This window comes from Ambystoma mexicanum, chromosome 8 (assembly GCF_040938575.1).
Source record: "Ambystoma mexicanum isolate Mex_15411 chromosome 8, UKY_AmexF1_1, whole genome shotgun sequence".
In the NCBI taxonomy this organism is placed as follows: Eukaryota; Metazoa; Chordata; class Amphibia; order Caudata; family Ambystomatidae; genus Ambystoma; species Ambystoma mexicanum.
In genome coordinates, this window is record NC_090929.1 from 1,513,417,312 (window position 1) to 1,513,442,361 (window position 25,050).

The 25,050-nt window shown below is 50.1% G+C and overlaps 1 protein-coding gene across 4 annotated transcripts in view; it reads left to right on the forward strand.

Moving 5' to 3' along the window:
* NEURL1 (neuralized E3 ubiquitin protein ligase 1) overlaps nt 1-25,050 on the forward strand; it is a 2,006,504-nt gene that overhangs the window by 1,507,123 nt on the left and 474,331 nt on the right. The window lies entirely within an intron of this gene.

Consider the following 25,050-nt stretch of genomic DNA (forward strand, 5'->3'; position numbering starts at 1 on the left):
TTGCCGTTAACCCCTTACCACCGCATTACGAGGGAGCTAATAACGGGCCCGCTATTAGCTCCTTCCCCATTCCCATTGATCCCTCTGAGAGCTCGAATGGGAATGGGGAATGGTTCTCAGAATGGGAAATTACCGGGTCTTCCAAGGTTGGAATGACCCGATAAGTACCCATTCCGAGAACCCGGACCCAGTATGCGGTAAGGGGGTAGCCATGGTGCTAATACCTCGTAATGAGGCCCATGGTCTCAACAGGACATTTCATTCCATATAATTCTGTGTACAGTATCTCATGTTCGACATGCACATGCTACACTGAATACATTGGGCCTGATTTCCAGACCGTTTTACAATGGGATTGCACTATTATAAAACGATTCTGTGAATCAGGCCTGTTGTCTCTCTAAAGCTCTCTGATACCTCAAAGCTAAACACATGCTAGATCACATACCCACAGTACAAAAAAGGCAAAAACTAGTTGATTGAGTTTTCCATGGTGCAAATTTACTACTAATGGTTGCTTTAGAATTGGATACTGGCCCTCATTAAGACCCAGGCGGTAAATTACCGCCTGGGTCGTACCCTTACCACCATGGTGTAAACTACGTTTACACCATGGTGGATGGCGGATTACCTTGGAATGGGGCGGTAAATCCCCATTTCCCATTTACCCTTCCCCATTCCCATTTTTGCCCCATAGGGCATAATGGGAGTGGGGAAGGCGCTAATTACGCCACCTTAAATTACGGTGGCGTAATTAGCACCATGGTCCCTTAGCGCCATGGATTTTAATGCCTGCAAAAAGCATGGCGCACAGGGACCTCGGAATCAGGCGTTAAGGGTCGGCGCCGTTTACAGCGCCGTTAACCCCTTAACGCCTGACTCGTAATGAGGCCCACTAAGTAAAAAAAGAGATACGGGCAACATTTAAAAGACTAAGGCCTCATTACGAGTTTGGCTGTATTCTGGTGGTAAATCTGCTGGAATACCGCCAAGCAGAATTACCATTACCCCCACATGGCCTTGTGGGTTTACCACGGATTACAAGTGGTGGTATGGCAGTTTTAGTTCCCATATATGGGGATTTTTGGCAGAATTACCACTGTGTGGGGAGGAAAGTGGCTGTAATTCTATTACCACCATTTTTCCCACACCATTACCACCGGGGGGATAACCGAGTGGTGATTCTGCCGATCTTTGGAGGTAAAGTGGAGGAGTTACCTCTCGATGCTGGAGGTAGATCCTCCACTTTTCCTCCATAAATCGGCAGAATTACCCTGCTGTAATTCTGTTGGTGGTAATTCCGCCAAACTAGTAATTTGGCAGTGTAGGAAAAGTGGTGGCAATGGAATTCTTTTTTCCCCACACCGCCAACCTTGTAATGAGGCCTCGAGAGATTAGCGACCAGAAAAAGGCATCGGTAAAAGAGTACAATTGTTTATTGCCTTCTCAATCTGCAACCAACTTCCTCTTTCCAGAACGTCTGGTTTTGAACAAAAGGGTTCCTCTTTCATGTGTTTCCTCCTTTTCTAGACTTCCTCTTTCCTACTGTGCTACTTGTTATTTCTCTATATTTACATGTGATTTGAAGCTTGTTTTTCATTGCAGCAGTCTTTTCCCTATAGTGCGATGCATACCTGGAAGACCAGATGACTCCATATTTTCATTTAACAAACAAATTCATTCTGGGAGTTATAGTCTTGCTTAACATCAACTGTACACATTGGACATAACTACTTCATACCAACGATTGCTCACGGCTGGAACAGTGGTGACATCTAGTGATCTGGTCACCCTGGGCATATCCAGCAGAATTCAGAACACTATTTCATATTCTATATCATTCTTTGCTGGCGTTTCCCTTTGCACGATAGCCACTGGATTATTACCACAATGGGTTACAGCATCTGAGGTGGAATGAGAGAGACTACATTTGCTTGGAGCATACCCATGCATTTCTGTACCACGGTGCCAAGTGGAACTAAATTGCATCGTCCTGGCTGGCAGAACATTCCAGCAGAACTTAGCACTCCACTCTGACCACCCCTCCATAAAGGGCATTTCATGCCACCAGGAAAAAAACACGCTTTCGTTTTAGTCTGGAAAATTAATTTTGGAGCATGTACAGTGCATAGGATGACTGATCCTTAATATAATGTGTGGGTGTTTTACAAATAGTTAACAATTAATTGTCTTCAGTCGCACTTCTGAACCGCCCCTAAGACTTCGCACCTCTGTATGCTGGATCAGGCACACAGATACATTGAAGAGGCAGTTTATTACAGCTATCATCAGTCTTTTGCAAACCATTTCCAGTCTATTTTGAATGAAGTGCATTCAGTGACAAACAGAAAAAAAACCATGTTTCAACCAACCTGCATCTGTGTACCTCATTTGCTCTTCACACCCTCTTCCGTGACATGCTGTCCTAGGCCCTCTCTGGTCTACCAGCCTATGTTTAATTTCTGTGACCATTCCCTGTTCCTGTGGACTGGCAGTTCAGACTGCATGAAACGATCCATCCCCGTTTGCCGGTGGCCTAGAGTTGGGAGAGCATCTGATGCCCACAAAGTCACCATGTCCCTTTCCTGAGGAACAGTTTCTCAAACCTAGTGTAGTCTGATTCCACAATATCCACAGCAAATCCAGATTTGGGTCTTGTTCAGTGGTTCTGCCCACCACTTTAGCTGTGACCCCTAACACTCGCTACCAAATGTTGCTGTCATTGAATGGAACCAATCTTTGTGGAAGAAGGGCCCTTGGGCAACACATCAATGCAGATCGTTTATATCTGCTTCCTTCCCACTGTTTATCCTCGGATTCATACACCTTAGGAGGTCTTCGAATCAAATAATCACAGTCTAGAGTTTATTGTCCATTTCCTCTGTGACATCCAAGCCTTTCTCCAGTGTGACTCTTCCAGTGCTCCTACATACCTTTCCTACATCCCCTTGAGATTTGTCTAACGTTTGGCAGGCAGGCCATATAAAGGCTTAGGATTTTCCCCCACTTCAGCTGTTCCACCAATCTCTTCACTTCCAAAACGGATTATCCTGCAGTACATCCTCACGCTGCGCCCCAGATAAGGTTTTGATTGGGAGGTCTTTTGCAAAATTGTCAAGTATATGAGGCCCGTATGGTCTGTTGGATGGCATATAGGGACTCAGCGTTTGGCAAAAGACAATGCTGTGTCCCTATCACACGCCATCAGCACCCCTTATAATCTAAAATTACTTTTGTCTGTCTTTGCTCCTAATTACCACTTGGTAGCAAGGGCAGAATGTTACCTGCATTATCCCTATATTCCTAAATTCTACCCATGGTTGCTTATTGAGCATGCCGAACTGTATCCAAATTAAGGTGGTGCTGTTGTTCCCTGAGCCTCACTATTTCTTACAGCCCCCATCTCAAGGTAAAAGATTTCATATGCTGTTGTAATGTCCATCTCCAGGAGTGTTAGCCCTTCCAACCAAGACTTATTCAATGCCATTATCTAATGCCTCAACGTTTCCTTAAACACTTCCCAGAGGGTTACTCTGTTTACCACCATGAGGCCTATTGTTTCATAATATCCATCTGTTGCTTTTTCCACTTTAGCATCGACGTTGTCATCTAGCAAATGGAACACCTCAGACAAACACCCCTTAGTGTTTGAAAACCCCCATGCATAGGGTGACTGATAAAAGATTTCCCCTGGGAGTTTTTTAAATATGCCTGACTCTCCGATAATCAGGAGGAGGAAATAATCAAGCCTTGCAAATAAGCACTGTGCACGAAAATATCATAAATATTTGCCCACTTTGGCTTTCTGGCACACCTTGCATCTATCAGGCGTAGTGAAACCGATCTGTCCTGGTGTGATGCATCAATTCATTAGAGTTCCATCTCACCAGATGCATGCTCTGTTATGTCCTACCCACACGCTCTGCAGCTTTCTAGTTAGGTTGATGAATGTTGAGTGTGTATACCTTCATGATTTCAAAGATGTATGTGCCTGCCCTGCCTAACACTGTCTGAGACCTCACCCTCAGGACCCTTTTCACCAAATCAATTTGGAGTGGCATCCATCTCCTGAACATCACTGCCACCCTCTGGAGCAGCCAGTAAGCAATGAACGTTAGCCATCACTATAATGTGCTCTGCTCAGTAACTCACATGCCCATGGTGTCTCGAGTGTGCCTCTTGATAAATTGCATTGCCACCCCTCTATGCATACTCTCCCATTCACCTTTTGTAAGAAGCGTGCAAGTTGAGGCTCACTCAGCCCATATGTTGGTCCGACCATAGATGTACTTCATGTGATTCTTGCAACTGCCTCCTACAATTTGTGTTCTTGCATACAGCCGATTCCACACCTGGAAAACCCACTAACTCCACTGTCTCATAGAGAAGCAGGTCTCAAAATTAACTCTTGGCAAATACGAAATTGTTTCCTGTATGCGTGTGGAGAAGTGAAAAAGCATGTGACTTTTTATACCTGGCTTGTATTGTGCAACTTGAAATGTCTACCTTCCTAAAGTATCTGTTTCCCATAACCTTAACCTGAAAACCCAGTCTCCCTACTCCCAACCACTGCATGGATCAGGAGTAAGGACTCTTGACAATGTCAGCCTCACGTGGATTAGAACCAAACCAGTGTAATCACTAAAACTATGCTGAAGATGCCCCAGAATTGTGGAAGTCTTGTCCTATACTGTTGTGTAAGAATCCCCTCTCTGTTTGCATTGCAGCGCAAAGCCACGCCATTAGGTCTCATAAGGCTTCTTAGTTGCCTTTTGTGATTACCAGTAGGTGCCCAAATTTCCTCCTGCCCTCCTACTTCCATGCTCGGCCCCATATGTCACAAATATGGCTATTAATCAGCCTGTGTAGTAAGGCGGCATCTAGAACTCTCATTGTTGCTTCATGATACTCCTACGTCCCATCCCCTTTCCTCCATTCTGTATGGACGTCCCTCGCGAGGGACGGGACCGGAACCTCTTTTCCACCAGAACAAGACATTTCCCCTTTAAATTTACTGGCACCACACCTTAGTCTAATTTTCTGTGTGGACGGCTTCCACCAGAACTCCTGGATGAGGCCTCAAGCCTCGTAATTCCACTCGCTTTACCCGAACGCTTATCTTTTTCCTTTGTAGATTTGGGAACACCATCTAACGGTGCCCTAGTTTGTCCCCGGCGCATGTCAGCCTCGACAGGATTTAGCAGGTGCCCATCATGCAACGGTTCCTTCCCCACAGCAGATCCTCACACACTCTATCTCTGATGCCTTGGTGAGGACAAGCTTGGGACGGATGCTCCCTGTGCGATTCCCTCACGCCTAGGTTGCTTAAACACTAACTCGATCGTTGGAGGGAGCGGTTCAACAGGACTCCTCAGAATATCAAGGATTACATCTAGAGGAAGACAAAGAAGGTAAGTGCCTTATTCTCCAAAGCACCCCGCATAGGCGACTCCTTCCGGGGAAGCCCTCTGGTGGGAGGGGTCAATCCGGCCCTCACACCGGCTCAGGGAGCACTGAGGCTCATACAGCTACCGGCCTCATAGCCGAGGGATCCAAGGGCCCTACTGGACCCGCAGCCGGGGGGACTGTGAGCTCTACCACTACCGGGACTCATCCCGAGGGGCCTTGCCCTTATACTGGGTCCTTATTCGAGGGGGCGCCTTTACGCATGGCCAGCACTACCTCCAGGAGGCCAAGGGCGCACAGCCTACCGAGTGTACACCTGAGGTGCAGGGCGGGGCAGAGCCGGCGCAAACAGGCATTCAGGCCGAGCCCGGGACTACGCCAGCTACAGGTCCACGTGCTCAAGGCACAGACAAAATGGTGGCGGCTCGAGACAAAATGGCCACCACTCCCGATCAGCAAAGGCGGGAAGCCACGCAGGCAGGCGCTGAGGCCCACCAGCCCTGCGACCAACAGAGGAGAAGTTTTACTCCTAGTGCAGACTGGGTACCAATGACGCCCGTCACCTGTACCACGTCATACCCCAAAATCTTGGGTTTCAGGTACAGTGACCCCACGCACGGACATGGGCTAGGGAGGCAGCTGGCATATTCGTCATCGCCACAGGTGCAGGAAAGCGCTCAACCAGCCTGTCAGGGCAGATTTTTCGATAAATTCATGTCCCTCATGCGGTCCCCACAAATGGCCCCCTCCTCAGGGGCATTATTAAGGACATGTTGACCCTGGCTTTGCCTGCGCAGTCCACGTCAACACAGCCCATGCTCCAACCTGCGGTTCCACCTCTGGTTCCACCTCCGCAGGAGCCCATTCCTGAGGCCCTAGCAGCCCTGGTGCAGGTGCAAACTCCCATCCCGGAGGCACCCCCAAAGGCGACTGGAGTCACCACCCCGGGGGCAGAGGGCCAGCAGGACACAACGAGGAGGACCAGGACACTCCCTTCGCAGCAAAAGCCTTCCACAACAGGATTGCCTTCCTGTCAGAAAACCTAGGCATCCCCCAGCCCCAGAAGGAGCTTCCTGAGGCAGGAGTTCTGGTGGAGGTCCAGAGCATCAGTGCGGAAACGAGGTCTGGCATCCCCCTACAAAAGCATGTGGAGGCATTAGCCAAGAAGGGGTGGCTCAAGCCTCACTCCACGCAACTCGTGAACAAAAAGCTGGATGCTAGGTTCAGGCAGGCTGACGAGGACAGCATACTGCTCTTGATACACCCGCAATCACTGTCATTGGTTATCGCTGCAGCATCCATGTATGCCAATCCCCAGGTTTCCTCGTCTAGTACTGCCACGGCAGCCCTCTTGAACAAGGAAGAAAAGACTCTCGACGCACACTGCAAGAAGGTCTACTCAAATGCGGGGCTGCACCTCAGAAATGCCAACGCAGATGCCATCTTCGCTGCAGCTAATCATCGCCTATGGAGGGAAATTGCAGATTTTCTGCCTGACATCCCTAAGGATAAACAAGCCTGATTCAAGCCAGGCCTAGCCGAGGCCAAACTCGTGCCTCAAGACATTATGGATGCTTCTGTCGGCCACATTGACACGGCTAACAGAGCAATCTGTCTGGCAACAGACATGAGGCGCTTGGCCTGGCTCAAAGCTACCAGGTTCAACCCGGATGCCCAGGATAGAATCCTCGACCTTCCGTTTGAAGGGGGTGATGTCTTCCACTCCACAACTGATGAGCTTGATAAAAAGAAGAGTAGTTCTCAGACAGCAAAATCGCTGCCATTCTTACCAAACCAGCAGCTAAACCCTTCTCACAGGCCCAGTCTCGCTCAGACAAGGGGCAATCCTTTGGCAGCTTCCATGGGTTCCAGGACCGCAAAGCCAGGCAGCCGGACAAGTCTCCCAGTCAGCACAGGAGGAAACACCACAGAGCATCAAATAAGGAGTTCTTCCAGTCCCACTCCTCCTCATCAGCCTCTGACCAGAAGAAACAATAACAATTCTTTTCAGATTCACAGTATTCCAGTTGGGGGGAGGCTGGCCCCGCACAGTCAGGCTTGGCAGCCGAAGTTCGTGGACACATGGGTCATCCCAGTTGTGTACTGGGGCTTCCAGTTACTTCTTCCTTCTCCTCCTCCGAGTTCTCCCCCACTCCCACATATTGGCACACCATCGGTCCTAGCGGAGATCCGCTCCCTTGTAGAGAGTGAGGCGGTAGATCATACCCCCTCTCCCAGCAGGAACAGGGCATTTACTCCTGCATCTTCGCAATCCAAAAGAAGGACCAGACTGGCCTGCGAGTGGTGTTGGATCTGTCTTCCCCGAATCATAACCTACCCCTGTAGAAGTTCAAATGTGGACACCAGCACTCATAGACGATTCACTGTGTGGGGGAGACTGGACGTGTTTCCTGGACCTGAAGGACGCGTATCTCGACGTTCCTATTGTGCAGCCTCACCGGGCTTTCCTCAGGTTCCGGGTCATGGGGCTGCATTTCCAGTAAAAGGTTCTGCCCTTTGGGTTAAATTTAGCTCTGAGAGTTTTCACAAGGCTCATGAATGCTGTGGCAGCTCTCCGCAGGTCCGAGGGGCTGCATGTCTAGCTGTACCTCGATGACTGGTTAGTCAGGGGCTAGTCTCCGGAGCAGGTTCAAGCCTCAGCGGACAGGCTCATCTCAACCCTGTTCGACCTGAGGTTTTCTATCAACTACCAGAAATCTCAGCTCATTCCTACATAGGCTCTAGTGTTTCTGGGCATGTTGTGGGACACACAAAAGCAAAGGGTATTCCCCACGGGGGACAAGGTTACAGCTATTCAGACTGCCGTTTCCCATTTTCGCAGCAGGTCAATCACCACGGCCTGGTGATACCAACACCTTCTGGGCATGCTAGAAGCATGCCTCCTGGCAGTCCCGTACACCAGGCTCTGCATGAGGACGCCTCAGTTGCACTTTGTGAACTTTTGGAATCAGGAGTCGGGTCATCAGGGGGGCCAGGTATCCATCCTGCAACATCTGGACCACGATCTCAAATGGTGGCAGCAGGAGCAGAACATCTTGGTGAGCAGACCGTTCCATCCTCCCCCCACAGAGTACACTATTACCACAGACTTCTCACTCCATGGGTGGGGACCCCTCTCGGAGCGCACTCAGTGAATGGGCTCTGGACCGAGACCGACCGGCAGAATCACATCAACTGGCTGGAACTCATGGCAATCTGGTTGTCCCTCAAGTCCTTTCTCCTTACCATCAAGGGCAGGACTGTGTGCATTCAGACAGACAACATGACCTGCATGTACTGTATCAATAAAATGGGGGGATACCCGATCCCCGCAGCTGTGCTTACTGACCCTGGAAATCTAGGAATGGACTATCAGCCAGAAGGTGTGGATCTCGGCGGTCCACCTTCTGGGAGAATCAAACCTGGAAGTAGACAGACTCAGTCACCTGTCCACCGACAATTATGAGTGGCAGCTGAAGGGGGGAGTACTCCAGGAAGTGTTCAGCAGATGGGGCCACCCCACCAGAGACCTGTTTGCGACAGTAGACAACCGAACATGTCAGGACTTTGCGTTGTGGGGAGGAATGGGATGCAACTCTCTAGGGGACGCACTTCAGATACCCTGGGACGGTATGTGGGCATACGCATTCCCACCCTCTCCGCTGGTGAACAAGGTGTTGAGCAAGATCAGGAACTCCAAGAACTTGAAGTTAATCCTCATAGCGCTTCGATGGTTGGCACAACCCTGGTTCTGGGACCTGTGGCAGCTGTCAACCCAGACGGAGATGGTACTTCTCCTGGGGAAGGGCCCTCTACTAGCGCAGCAGGGAGGTGCAGTATTACACCCCTCCCCGGAGAGGCTAGCCTTAGCAGCCTGGCCCCTGAGCAGCTAGCGCTCCAGCAACTTCAGTTGTCCAGAGACAATCTAGAGATCATTCAAAGTGCCAGAAGTCAGGCTACGCACTAGCAGTACAAAAGCAAATGGACGAGATTCTGCTTTTGGGCTAAAGAAAATGGGGTGGATCTCTGACTCTTATCCTGTCATTGGCCAGTCCTGTAGTGAAAAAACACCTGACGGGCTTGACCAAGCGCTACCCCTGGGTCAAACGCCTGCATCTCGTGAGGGACCTCAACGTGGTGCTAAGTGTTGTAGTCCACAAACCATTCGAATCTACAGCAGACATCATGTTGGTCACTGAATACAGCCCTCCTAGTTGGGCTTTTGTGAGCTCGCAGAGTGAGTGATAAATAGGCGTTAGTCGTCTTAGAGCCATACACTAGATTTCACAAAGACAGCCCAAGTTCCTTCCAAAGGGGGTTTCAGCATTTCACATCAATGAGGAGATTGTGCTCCCACATTCTTCCCGGACCCCAAGGAAGATGAAGAGACAACGCTCCACTGTCTGGACGTCAGGAGAGCGTTGAAATTCTATCTGGACAGAACGAAAGGCATCCGCAAGATGGACAGTCTGTTTGTTACAGTAAGCCTCTAAGGCATCCATAGCTCGATGGATGGCAGCAGCGATCCAGGAGGCATAAAACGTGCAACAAAAGGATCCGCCACAGGGCATGCATGCGCATGTGGAAAGAGCCAAAGCGACCGCAGTCACGTTCCAGCGCTGCGTTCCGTGGCAAGTGATCAGCAGGGCGGCAACATGGGCCACCCCTTCGGCCTTTTGCAAACACTACTGCTTGGATACCAGTGCCAAGGCAGATGCAGCATTCGGTCAGGCAGTGTTGCGTAATCTATTTGACTAGAGGATCAGGCTCTCCTCCCCAGGTTGTTGTGTCATTTGTAATCGCCCATACAGGATGGAGGAAAGGGGACGGGACATAGGCGTAATTAAGTGTTACTCACCGGAGTGACTAACATACTCCTAGTCCATAGTCCCCTTTCCTCCATGTGTCCCACCATCCATCCCCCATGATAAGACCAGTGAGGTTGTTAAAGCATAATACAGCCGAAGCGTCAAAATGGGACTGAGGTGAGGTGCCAGTGGGTGGGGTTAAGGGAGCCCGCGGTCTCGGGCCGCGCCCACACCCGCCAGTACATTTAAAGGGGAAATGTCTTTTTCTGGTGGAAAAGTGGTTCTGTTCCCATCCCTCGTGAAGGGACGCCCATGAAGGATGGAGGAAAGGGGACTATGGACTAGGAGTACGTTAGTCACTCCGGTGAGTAACACTTAATTTCTGCAGTACAGTTCTTCTCTTCTGTGCTATTAGTGTCTCCTGTTCTTGTAGACTCCATCTCTGCAATGGTTCTACCTCAGGCATGGTCACTTACACCTAGGCACCTCCCAGGACACTGTCCTGCTCACATTGTCACCTATGCTCAATCCTTATGTGTGACATTCTTTCTTTTGGGTCCAACGCTTCCTGTGGGGTATAAACGATCCAATATTTTATATCCTGCACATTTTTCAATTTTACTAGGAACAAGATCATATAGTGAACGCCTTTTTCCTTCGGGCTTCGCTTCTCTCAGTCAATTATTTTAAAATTTTATTGTACTGATGGAGGATAGCTTGTGAAGAGGAATATAGCCACGTTATCAGCATAGAGATGGCCCGGCTGCCTTGTCGGCTGAAGAATGGCACTAAAGTCTCTAAAGTTCAGCAGTTTTGCCACCAAAGATCACTATGGAACTTGGCCTGGGTCCTGCTCTTTGGTGTTCTATGTGTTGTCTCCATTGTAGACAATTTGGTGAGGCCGCTGGGACAAAAGGATTATTAAAGTCATTGTCTAAGAAACAATTCTTTGTAGTGTCCTTTGCTAATTGGACAGACTCACTATTTACACAGTTGTGAATGTCTGTCAGCATCCTCCGCCCTTTAGTCAAAATGTTAGCCTTGATACTTGTTTTTTAAGATCCATGTACCCCATCTACAAATCTGCAACTCTCCCCTCTGTCCTCAAAGGCTTTTTGGAGACGTTTTATTGGTGATCACTCAAAAGGTTTACATACTCACCGGTAGCTCCCATTTTAGTATCCTAACCGCGATTCCTGATCCTTCATACAGACGTCACCATCATGATCTTTCACTCTTAAAAGTAAGTGATTACTTATGTGTGGTAGAGCTGCAAATGGTAATATGGGCTAACATGTTTCATCTAGATGACCATTTTGATCCATGCCATGGTTGAGGAATAGTTAATCAGTGCACAAGGATTCCTACCTGCTGCAGAGCTATTGCACCCCACAGTACTATCTTCTTACAGGCTGTCGGAGGTGGCTACGCACTGCTCTTCAGTTGTGTTCCTCATGAGCAGGCGTAGTGCGCCTTGACGGCAAGAGAACGAGAACGCTAGGGCCTTTCCTCTAAGGCCCCACGCCTGCTGTTTCCTGATTTCCTCGTTTTGGCTGCTCTCGTGCTTGTCGGTGGTCGTGTCGAGTCGAATGGAGAGGGAAACTATCGGGGTGGAGAAGCGTTGTAAATCCCCCCAGGCCCCAGCAGCTTGGTGGCCGTGTGGCGTGTACAATCAGTACCCTGCAGGGCTGCCTTGTTGGGGTGGGCCTATTTAACCCTTTTGATTGCTACTACTGCTTCTACTGTACCTTTAGCAGGTATTACTTTGCTGCTTTACTTGCTTTATTTGCTGGCTTTATTGCAGGGGGTGTGAAAGGTGTGAAGGGTGCAAGGAATGTGCCTTGTGGTAACATCTTCCAAAATACTACTGTTGCAGTATTGAAGTTAAAGTGGCCAGAATGCTTCTTACAATAAATATAAACATAACCATGACCACTATAAACCGCCCTTGGTCCTTTGGTCCCCTGGTCCACTTTACTAAACCACTTCACTAAGCTTTACCAAGATTGGCAGATTCAAGCGCAGGATTCCTAGAAGCCCATCTGTAACAGCAAGGGGTGAGGTTACTAGTCTGCATGCTTTGTCCCACATATCCCCCCCTCTGCTCACACTACTAAGTTGAAGCAGACCACTTTAAAGTGGGCATTTAGGAGCCGTCCCATCACTGAGGACCCTTTGGTTTTTGGCGCAAAGCAGTCTGCAAAGCAGTCTGAGACATTGGCGCAGTCTCCTCTCTCCTCCTGCCCACCTGTCCCATATACTCTGTTGGGTCATCCTTTATACTGTCAAGGAGGCCCTCTTACAATGATGGATTTGGATCTGGACAAGGTGGACATGTTGCTAGCAAGTCAAGAAATGTCTGAAGCATCAACAATGGACGGCCAATTGGCTAGCCGGGTAGGATTTTCTGCACCTCCTGCATCTCCTGCAGATTATGCTCACAGGGTTATTTTGCCCCCACAATATCACACAGATCAGTCTCTACTGCAGGCCTTGGAACGTTCTATGGATCACCTGTATTTAGAGAACTGTATGGGCCCTAGTTAAGATACTGTTGCTGAGAACAGCGCAGCAAAGGGAGAAACTGGACCAACAGTTGGATCTGAGGACGTTAGTAATATTGAGGATATTGTTAACATTGTTCCTTCTTCATCTTCCTCTTTGAAGCTGCTACCCCAGGCCTTACTTCCAGGGGCCAGGAAGGGCAGAGACTCCATAAGGAATATTCTTGCGTTTCTGCCACTTCCGGCATTTCGCGGAATCATCTTTGACTCAATGGCTGTACCTGCGAATAATGCAGATGAAGCAGAAGCTTCCCCAAGGCCCTCTAAGTCATTAGATGGCATAGAGGGTATAAATCAGTTTGATCTTTTATCAAGGAATGGCCGCCGAAGTTTGATCATACCTATACCTGAGCAGCAAGGCTCAGTATTGAATTTAACATCTTCGACTGAACTATTAGAATCTTCAGGTATATTGGAATCCACAACCACCCAGAATCATAAAACCAGTCTTATATTCTCTCCAGAGCAAAGTGGGCGCACAAATATTCCTTCAGTGGAAAGGAGCCCTGATGGCCTAATAGACGGTGCAACTAGACTGCAGGCCACCTTGGGGTAGAGTGTAAGTGTTAAAGTTGTTTAGTCGCATTGATGAGTCCATTGAAGCTCTTAAACTTGAAATGGATGGGCTGTACTCAGCACAGAACGAAATTGACTCTTAAAGGTCTTTGTTGAACAAATGCTTAGATGTGTCACTAAACCTTGCAGGAGGGGGTTTGAGTATAAATGCACCTCAGGCCAAGTCACGTTGTATTTTCAAAGATGCATCTATTCAGACGGAACACACTTTTTCAAGTCCACTGAACCATACATCTTCCAGGGGATTAAAACTTGTCTCAGTTGTCTCAGTTCCTAAATGCCCACAGGTGCTTCATACAGAAAATTCACAAGCTGATGTTGGCATGACATCTGTTGGTTCGTCTATAATCCCAGAAAAATAATTGAATTAAGATATGGTGCAGAGTCAAAACCGACCAGCTCTACCCCAACAGGGAAAGCAGGGCCTTTAGTGTTCATGTAAGCATTCTGTGATGGGGAACACTGGTCTTTCTTTGGATGACCCTGTTGTGGTTTAACATTAAATTCTGCTCATATGGCAACTAATGTTTTTGCACCACTGGAACAGTCACCAGATGCTTGGGCAGAGTGTCGTGTACAGAATATTATTTGCTGCTTTAAGGGTATGATTCTTGGGAACATAAATTTGTACAAAGCATTGGGTGACATTTTAGGGGTCTCTGGCATATCTTTTAAAATCTTTACTGTTACACGCATTTTGTCTGATTGTATGTTCTGTGGCGGATGCAACATCAAGTTCAGCCTGACCAGTGGGTTCATACGTTCGTGCATTTTGAATGGTGGCAGAGCCCTGTTGGTAAAAGGTATTGAAGTTCACCCGGATTCAAAGCATAAGGTTTGCCATCTACATGATACTTGGCTGGTCCCACTAAATGCTATCAAATTGCATGGTCCTGATGCTAGTATACAAGATGGACTGCAACTACCTGTCAGTCGTCTGGACGAACAAACTGACTGTAATGGACTTGAGTCCGGGACAGCTTGAAACTAAATTAAGGGAGAAGAGGCTTACTTAATTTGTCGCTTCAGCTAGTGCAAGGAAGTTAGTGTATGGTTGTGTGAAACATGTGCCACCTTCTTCTTCCTAGCAAACATAAAGCCTTCTTTTTTTGGAAAGATTATGGGCCTCATTACGGGTCCAGCAGTAACCCTGCTGGTGCTACCGGCGGGTTACCGCCGGACCTGTAATATTTTACCGACGCCTGACTTCCCGGTGCCACCAGGAGATTACAACTCTGGCGGCCTGGGAAGTCAGGCACTGGTAAAATGTAAGTCCCCATTCCCATAGAGTCCGATGAGACTTTATGGGAGTGGGGACATGGAAGCACCAGCACCGTTGCCAACAGTGCTGGTGCTTCCATGACCGGTCTGCCTACCGTGGCTGATACGCCCGGCATGGTCAGACCTGTGGGACACAGTGGCTCCGGCAGGCAGATGCTAAGTTTGCCAATCCGGAAACAAGGGTGCCCGTGAGCTTACCGGCACCCTTGTTTCCGGACCGGCAAACTCCTAATGAGGCCCTATGTTTGGAACATTGCAGGCCTGCAGAGTAAATTAAGTGATCCTGAGTTGATGGACTTTTTGAGTCAGTTTGATATTATTATGTAAGTCCGACTCCAAGTGGACGGCGGAGGAAACGAGGGGGGTTGCCTATTTATACTTCAGCATGGATGGGCTGTGTAAGTATAAAAAGGTTTTTTCATCTGATAACCTTTTGATTGTATATATTACATTGTCTTTTGGTGAGAAATTGCATGTGTTTAACTTTTACAATGCAAAGGGGGGGAAAGACTACCATCTGCGGAGAGGGCTGGAGCCCTGCTCACCTAGGACTGCAGGAGCAGTCTGCCCCCACTACTTCGTGCCCTGTGCACTCAACTGATCCAACGGTACGTCTGTCTCGCAAGCGATGCCACAATAACTCTGTGTGTGTTACTCTGGATGCCACAATATCTCATCTTTAATGAATATTGAATCAAAAGCGGTGATCCGCTGTAATCGGCTGTTATTTGCCGCTCCACGTGCATCGCCTGACCTGAAAATGGCCGGCGCGATGCAGGATCAAACCAAGGCTCTGCTTGGTTTCTAAGCAACAGCGTTGCGTTTTCATTGTTTGAATTGCCCCCGGTAAGCGGAAGATGGCCTCGCGGAAGAAGGCCTTAGGAAAAAGGCCAACTTCCTGTTTGCCGTCTGTTCGCCTCTGGAGCCACTGGGCCAGTACTTTCTGCCGCTGCATGATCGGACGCTAACCTACTGTGAGTAGAGTATCGCATCTAAAGACTAATCTACTGTTCTCATAGACACGCTCCTACCTACTGCTAAATGCAATCATTACTTTCTGTTTTGGTCAACTAACCATTGTCCGCTGCATACTGCACTTGTTGATGTTACCAATGCCACTGTATTACGTGTCAACACCAACACATTTTACTAGTACTCACCTTGATAGACCATAATCCTGCTCATTCATATATCGAGGCACCCAACCTCTCCTAGTGTTTTCATGTATTGTAGCTACCTATCGTTAATGTAACAAATGTTCATAGTTTATAACTGCATATTGATATCGTCTAGGCAACTTAGCACCACATCCTATTAGAGCCACCACTGATCGAACCCACCTCTCAGCACGCCATTAACCCGACACACTAGTATGTTGCCAACACAATACCACCCGATGAACACGCTACTCCTCATGTGCACTCTTCTTGCCACAGCGTTATATGTAAGGATGTTTCTACCTTTTTGCCTACTTAACTCCAGCAACATGATTTCTTCCCACACCAACTTTACTCCCACCAACTCCAGTCCCCACATCTTGCCTTCTCTCACTTACATACCTAACGGCAGCTCCAGATTTTGCAGACTCAGGACACGCACTCCTCCCATGATCCTCACCGCCCACTCAACCTCTACATCACACAGAAACCTCAGATTAGGTTCCCGTACAGCTGGCAAACACAACTCTCCGCCCAACAGTCTACACACCTTCCACCCATGTACTATTATAACACCTACTCCTAAATCACCCAAACCATCCAACTCCAAGCCTAAAATAACAAAAAAGCATCGTCCAAATAGAAACTATGTAGCACCACTCCTCAAATGCGCACTACTTAACACCCGCTCTCTCACGGCCCATGCCCTGGAAATAAATGATCTTCTCCAGCATGGGGTCTGGCATGGATTCACATGCTCATGAATATTCCCCGTCGTCAGGCCGGGAATCCTCGGTAAAGAAAAAATCAGTATCAGTTTTGTTTCTGATCTGTCTTTCTCAGTAGTAACCAATCACTGGTCTCTGGGTCATACTGCCCCCAGCCAATGACTGCCCTCTCCCTAAGCCCCGCCTCTGGCAGCCATCCTCAGATTTTTACCGCACGCTCAAGTGTTGGGAGTCCTCGTGTTTAGCTTTTCCAAAGAGAATTTCTCATTTTTTCGGTCAAATAGAGCCTCAAGCTCCACCGTCTCTACATCCGATTAACGGGGACCCGTGTTGGATTTTTCTACGCCCCTCAAGGGTGAAGATTTCGTCGAGTTACGCTTCTTGGAGGAGTCCAGAAGTTTCTGCGGCCTACCCGAACATGGCCCAGGAGAAAGGAAGCTCGCCGCCCGGAAAGCTGTTCAGGGCTTGCCCTGGATGCCAGCTGCAGAATGTGTTCAAGGAGGACGAGCACTCAAAATGTCTCTACTGCCTTCATGAGGACAAAACGCACGTGGAGAAGGACTGTGCGTTTTGCAGGAACATGTTAGAACGGACCATCAGGGACCGACACCTTCGTCTCTCCAACTGGCTGGAAGGAAAGAGCCCGTCAGGTGAGAAGAAGAAGAAGAAGAAGTCCGAGCGGTCTTCTAAGTCCTGTGAGAGCGCCTCAGCCTCGAGGGACAAACAGAAGGCAAAGCACTGCGAGTCCGCAGGCACCGGGAGCGCCGAACGGTCAGGCTCCTCGGCTGCCAGGCAGGGCGCACCCTCTCCAGCGCCATCAACCACGAGCCAACGCTCTGGCTCAGGGAAGAGGAAGGCCGAGAACCCTGCGAAGCTTCTGGAGAGGCCCCGGTCAAGCTCGAAGGATCCGGCCGAGGGGGAGCGAGGCGGTGACCCTCCCCCCAAGGCCCACACAAGGTGGTAAAGGCCTTGATTCTCCCGGCCAAGGAAAAAGAGGGGGGCGGTGGCCATTGTGGACACGGACACAGCATCTGAGGAGGAGCTGGTAGAAGTCTTAGAGGGCCTCGACGAGGGCGTCGAAGATGCCCGTTCCCACGGGAGGGATCCCGACGACGAGAGCGACGGCGGCACCGGCGAGGGTCCTAGTCACCCGTAGCTCCGTCGCTTCCGGAGCCGCAGGATAACTCGGCGGCCATTTTGTTGGCAATACAATCCTTATGTTCGGAGATAAGGACGAGATTGCCCTTACCACTGATGGAGGATCCGGAACCAGGCTTGACAGAGGAGCCAGAGCCAGGCCCGGCGGGAAGCCCCCCGAACAAGAGAAGACAGATCCATCCAGCCCCGCCTTTTCAGCCCTTGCGGCCTACTCAACCTTTGCCCACGTCCCCCGTCCCTGGGAATGACACGGGTACGGACGCGGCAACGACGGGTACCGACGACAACGGCAGTGACGACGGGACAGAGCTCCCATCGCCCCCATCGCCCCCAGCCCGGGCCTCCCCGCCCGACGAGATCAGATCTTTCCATGCAATGATCGCCAGGGCATCCGAGCTTTTTCAGCTCTGCCCCGAAGAGAACAATAAGGAAGGTTTCCTTTACCAACGGCGCGACACCAAGAGGAAAACAGTCCTCGCTGTGCCTCTCCTGGATGACATCTGGGACGAGGGTCTCACCCTTCTCAAGAACCCGTCTACGACGCCTGCCAAGAGGGATTGGTACGAGAAGAAGTACCAGGTCCCCGACGCAGCCCCTTTGTGCCTTAGGGGGAGTTATCTCGTTGGCGGCAACAACGATTAAGGCGGCCAACGCCCTCGCGATCATGGCCCGCTACGACAGAGAGTTATGGTACAAGATCGCCCCCCTGTTGGACTTCCTACCGGACGACAAGAGGGCCGAGGCCCTGGAGATCTTGCAAGAAGGCGAAGTGGCGTCGGACCACGCCATTATGGTGGCAACGGACATTGCCAACACCGGTTTCCGCCAACAGCGTTTGCCTTAGACGACTAGGGTGGCTCAAGGTGACGGATTTCCGCCAGGATGTACAAGCCAAGGTTTTGGACATGCCGTTCGACGGGAACAATCTGTTTGGGAAAACAGTGGATGAGTCCCTCCAAGCCATCAAGGCGGACACAGAGACAGCTAAGGCCCTAGGCGTTCTCCGGCAACGAAGGCCGTCCTTTCGGAGCACCGGAGGCAAGCAGGGTGCCTCCAAGGGATTCGGCAGTGGCTCCTCTACGTACCGCCAAGCGGCCCGCTCCTCATCGCAGGAAGCCTATAGAGGACGAGGCAAGTCGGGTGGACCCTCCCGTCGTCGCCAGGGAGGCCAAGGCGGCAAGGCGTCCTCCAAGCAAGATTGAACCGACAGCGGTGTCGGGCCCCCACCGGAGCACCCCAGTGGGAGGCCGGCTGGCGAAGTTCGTCAGCGTGTGGGAGTCCATCTCCACCGACCGTTGGGTGCTGGACGCCCTGGACCAGGGGCACGCCCTCGAATTTCTAAAAAAGTGCCCCGCATTCCACCCATGGCCAGGAAGAAAAATCACGTCGCTCAACTGCTATTGGAGGTAAGGGCGATGCTCAAAAAAGGTGCCATCGAGCTCGTTCCGAAGAGGCTCCAGGGCTCCTGAGTATACTCAAGGTACTTCCTTGTGAAAAAGAAGACGGGAGGATGGCGCCCCATCCTGGACCTGCGACGACTGAACAAGTACATCAAGGCACAGAAGTTCCGGATGGTCACCCTCCAGCACGTGCTGGGACAGCTGGAGGAGGGCGATTTCCTGTCGTCGTTGGATTTAGAGGATGCGTACTTCCACATCCCCATTCTAAAACGGCACCGAAAGTTCCTCAGGTTCATGGTCCAAGGACGGCACTACCAGTTCAAGGCCCTCCCGTTCGGATTGAAGTTGGCACCCAGGGTGTTCACCAAGTGCCTCGCACCGGTGGCGGCGAGGCTGCGCCTGCAGGGGATCCACGTCTACCCCTACCTGGATGACTGGCTCATCCGAGCAAGGACAAGGGAGCTCGCCGTAGATCACACAGCGAAGACCGTCCAGCTGCTCACGGACCTGGGATTCTCCATCTACTTTCCCAAATCCCACCTGGTCCCGTCGCAAGTCGCACTGGGAGCCAAGCTCGACACAGTGGCGCGTCTGGCCTCGCCGTCGGAGGAAACGACGAAGGCCATCCTGGGCAAGGTGCAGCGTCTGCTAGCCACGGACGTGGCCAGGGTGAGGTCCATCAAGTCCCTCCTCGGGATGATGTCCTCCTGCATATATCTCGTGCGCTTGTGCAGGCTTCGGATGCGCCCTCTGCAAGAGTTCCTCGACGCCCGCTGGATCCAAGCGACGGGCAGCTTCGAGGACAGGACAACAACGAGACCTTCCGACGAGCGATCCGGTGGTGGGGCACCCGCGCTCAACTGATGGCGGGCACAGACTTTCAGACCCCATCTCACCAGATAACGGTGACGACAGATGCCTCCCTGGAAGGGTGGAGAGCGCACACCGGAGAACTTCACGTGAGAGGCCTTTGGCTCCCAGGAGGAGAAGCTGCTCCGCATCTACATCCTGGAGTACTGTGCAGTGTTCTGGGCCCTCAGGTCCTTTCTCCCGTCCCTCAAGGGCAAGGTGGTGAGAATCTTCAACGACAATACCACCACCATGTTCTACATCCGGAAGCAGGGAGGAACCAGATTCCCAGCCCTCTCCAAGGAAGCCCAGAATCTGTGGCATTGGGCCGTCGCCCAAGGGATGTTTCTGGTGCCCTTTCATCTGGCAGGGATAAAGAACACCATCGCCGACTCACTCACGAGTGGGAACTGCGTCAGGATCAAGTGGATCGACTCTTCTGACGATGGGGAAAACCGCAGATCGACCTGTTCGCGACAGCGACGAACTCCAAGTGCCAGAGGTTTGCCAGCAGGTTTCCCCAGCCGAGGAGCATGGGCGATGCTTTCTCGTTCCCCTGGGACGGCCTGTTCCTATATGCGTTCCCTCCGTTGCCGTTGCTGCTCCGACTCGTCAACCAGCTCAAGAGGTCCCGGTGCAGGATGATACTCGTCGCACCGGTGTGGCCCAGACAGATCTGGTTCCCGGACCTTCTGGACTTGTCAGCGTCCCCACCAGTCAAACTGCCGACGGACGCAGATCTTCTCTCCAGAGAAGGAGGCGCCATACTTCATCACGACCCAGAGTCGCTGAACTTGCAGGCCTGGCTCCTGCAGCACTAGAGTTTGGAGGGTACGATATCCCGGCTGACTGCAGAGAGGTTCTTGCAAAGGCCAGGGCGTCCTCAACTCTCAAGTGCTACGGACATAAGTGGAAGAGGTTCTCTGTCTTGTGCCGTGCACAGAAGACTAACCCTCTATGGATTACGGCCCCTCAAGTGCTGCTGTACCTACTGTTGCTGGCCAAGGCTGGACTGGCTCACGCCTCCATCAAGATACATCTGGCTGCGATCCCCCGATACACCAGAACCACAGGATGGGCGCCCTTGTGGTCCCCTTGCCTGGTGAAGGAATTTATGAAGGGACTGTTCCGATCGTTCCCGCCGGTGAAGGCCCCTGCCCCGGCGTGGGAGTTCAACGTGGTGCTGACCAGGCTCATGGGGGCACCATTCGAGCCCCTGCATTCGGCACCGTTGAAGTTCCTGTCATGGAAGACTGCGTTTCTTGTGGCCATCAACTCCCCACGACGAGTGGGAGGGATCCAGGCCCTATCCTGCAAGCCTCCATACTTGACTTTTCACGACAGGAGGGTGGTGCTGAGGACGCACCCCTCCTTTATGCCCAAGGTGCCGTCGGACTTCCACCTCAACGAGCCCTTGGTGTTACCTGTTTTCTTCCCGTCGCCTTCGTCGCCGGGCGAGAGGACTTTGCACTCGCTGGATGTGGCTAGATCGCTGAAGTTCTTTGTGGAAGACATCAGAAGACATCACAGCTATTTGTGAACTTTGGACCTGTGAACCAAGGGAAGGCTCTCTCGAAGGCTTCCATTTCCAGATGGCTCTCTGGCTGCATCATGCACTGTCATCGGTTGGCAAACCGGCCGTTGCCTGGCCGTCTGAGAGCCCATTCGACCAGAGCTATCGCTGCTACCACGGCGTTCTTGTCTGGTGTGCCCCTGCTGGACATCTGCAGGGCTGCTACGTGGAGGTCCATGCACACCTTCACAAGATTCTACTGCGTCGACCGGGATTCCAGGGAGGAGTCCAGGATCGGCCAAGCAGTGCTGCGCAATCTGTTCGCCTAAGGTGAGCCTGGTGAGTAGGTAAGAATTGCTTAATGTTGAGTTGTTGATGTAATGCTTAATGTTGAGCCTTTGCCACCTCCCGTTGGTCGTGCATGTGTGTACTGCTATGTATTCTTATATTCATGAGCATGTGAATCCATGCCAGACCCCTCTGCGGCTCTTCACTTGGTCATACTGCCACTTTGCGTGCTACCAAATCTGAGGATGGCTGCCAGAGGCGGGGCTTAGGGAGAGAGCAGTCATTGGCTGGGGGCAGTATGACCCAGACACCAGTGATTGGTTACTACTGAGAAAGACAGATCAGAAACGAAACTAATACTGATTTTTTCTTTACCGAGGATTCCCGGCCTGACGATGGGGAATATTCATGAGCTTGTGAATCCATGCCTGACCCATGCTGGAGAACAACAGTTACAGGTAAGTAACTTGTTCCTTATCACCAGCCTTGACCTAGACATTCTAGCCATCACCGAAACCTGGCTACATGAAGCGTCAGGCCCATCCATAACTTTAGCTGTACCCGAAGGCTACTCCATCCTCAGGCAAGATAGACCTAATAAATTGGGAGGGGGGTTGCCCTAATTTTCAAAGATATCCATCATGTCAGGCCTATTCCCCACACATGGGAAGGTAATGCTGACCTACTATCGGCCAAACTGCTGCTCTCTCACAATAACACAATCAACATTTACGTCATTTACCGGCCCCCAGGACTCCCAGCTGATTTTCAAGGGCAAATCACTCACCTTCTCAGTGAAAACTTAAAAAAATCCACCAAAACCATACTCCTAGGTGATCTCAATCTAGGTTATAACGATCCCAATGACAAAACAGCTATCTCATTCCTTAAGGACCTCATGTCTCCCACCCATTCTAAAGGCAGAACTCTGGACTGGTTGGCCGACCATGATTGCAACTCTTCCATCACTTCCAACACCTTCCTCCCATGGACAGATCATAGTTGTATACAATTCACGATCCCTACAGCACCTTCTACCAAAACCACAATACACAAATCTGCAACGTTAACAAGAAGCTCAAAAAAATTAACTGCAGACAACATACAGCCCCTTCTCAACATACCAGCCTAACTCCGCCATTCTTGCAAGACCCAAATATCTTAGCAGATATTCTTAAGGTCACGCTCACCAACGCAATTAACACAATTGCTCCTCTAGAAGAAAAAAAAGAAAAAAAGTCCTTCCACTCGAACCCATGGTTCACAGATGACCTCCAGGCAATATGCAATAACAAACGCCAGGCGCAAAAAAAACTGGCAAGCCAACCCGTGCAACACTACTAAAGATCTATTCATAGACTTCAGTAAAAAATGCAAAGATGCTATTTTTAATGCCAAATCAGATGCCTACAACCGTCGAATATCAGACTCCAAGTCTCACTCGAAAGAGCTCTTTACCATCTTTAAGGAGCTTACAGCTCCTCCCATCTCCACTGACGAGATCATTAAAGATGAAGCTTGGTTCAACAGCATCCAAGCCTCTCTGCTAAAAAAAATAGACCTTCTACAAAACAAAATCCTTGACCACTACAATACCTTACCAAAATCGAATCAGACCACACAATCTCCTCCAACCAGCAAAACTTTTAACATCCCCAAATTTGCCTTTACTGACGTCTCAGAACCAGAAGTCGTAGACATCCTGAAACACCTGAAACTTTCGATCTGCAAAGGTGATGCATGCCCTCCAAAGTTAATCAAGGACTGCAGTGAACCACTTGCTCCACTCATTTACGCATTCATTAATGCCTCCTTTGAAACATGCTCTGTCCCCGACAGCCTCAAAGAAGCATGGGTTCGCCCTCTTCTAAAAAAAGCCGACACTAGACGCTACGCAGCCCAACAACTACAGACCTATAACGACAGTCCCTTTCCTTCTCAAAATATTAGATGAAGTGGCACACAGCCAAATCCAACTCTACCTGGAAACAAATTCTATCTTAGGAAACAGACAGTCAGGCTTCCGTAAAGGGCACGGAACAGAGACTGCTCCGCTGGACCTAAAAAACCAAATAACTAAGATCTTAGACGCAGGTAAACCCGCCCTCCTCCTCCTCCTAGACCTCTCAGCGGCATTCGACCTAGTGGACCATAAAAGCCTCACCACACACCTCACTCACTCAGCACATTTCTCCGACCAAGCCACTTCATGGATAACATCCTTTCTAGAAGGCAGAGCCATGAAAGTCTTCTCAAATACATCGAATGAAGCACCCACTATAATACACTGCGGTGTACCACAGGGCTTGTGCACAGCCCCCACGCTGTATAACCTTTTCACAAAGCCTCTATTCGATAAACTTGATGCACTTGGGATCGCATACACCAACTATGCAGACGATACTCAAGTGCTCCTTCCCCTAACAGGCTTATATCACACAGACGCCCTAGCTCTAAAACACATATACTCCACTATTCAAGCCTGGATGGCCACAAATGGCCTATGCCTTAACGGGGATAAGACAGAGATCCTTGTTCTTGGCCAAAAGTCTACACTTGCTAAGTTAGATAGTCTCTACGTCAACTTTAACATAGACAATTGCACTATCCCAGTCTTATCTTCGTTGAAAACGCTAGGGGTACACATTGATGCAACTCTGTTCATGAATAAACAGGTCAGCACAATTGTCTCCGCCTCTGCATTAAGCACTAAAATAACGCCATCAAACCATTCTTAACCAAAGAAAACTTTCTATCAATAGCAAGAGCTACCATAGGCGCAAAACTTGACTACTGTAACGCTCTCCTAGCCGGCACCTCTGTAAAAAACTTAAACAGACTTCAGGTCACCCAAAATAACGCACTGAGAGCCGCCTTAAGCATCCCGAAAAGAGAACACATCTCTCAAGCAAGACAATCGGTTCACTGGCTCCCTGTCAAAGAACGTATCACTTTCAAGATTCTTACTACAACTCACAAATGTTTCCATCGCACAGCACCACCTTATCTCTCTGACACTCTCCACAGACCCTCTGCCACCAGACCCACAAGACTATGCTACACTAACCAACTTACTGTATCACGAATCAACAAGGCTACAGTGGGAGGTTAGGATTCCCTTACATAGCTCCAAGACTTTGGAACAAGCTCCCCCATGCTCTGAGAGGAGAAAGCTCGCTAACAGCCTTCAGAAAAAATCTCAAAACTTCTCTCTTTAACTAAAACACCACCACTCACTGCCAGACAACTACACAATGCTAATGTCGTTTTAATCATGCATGTATGTGTTTCTATGTGTAACTCAGTTCGTTCTCTTGCTGTA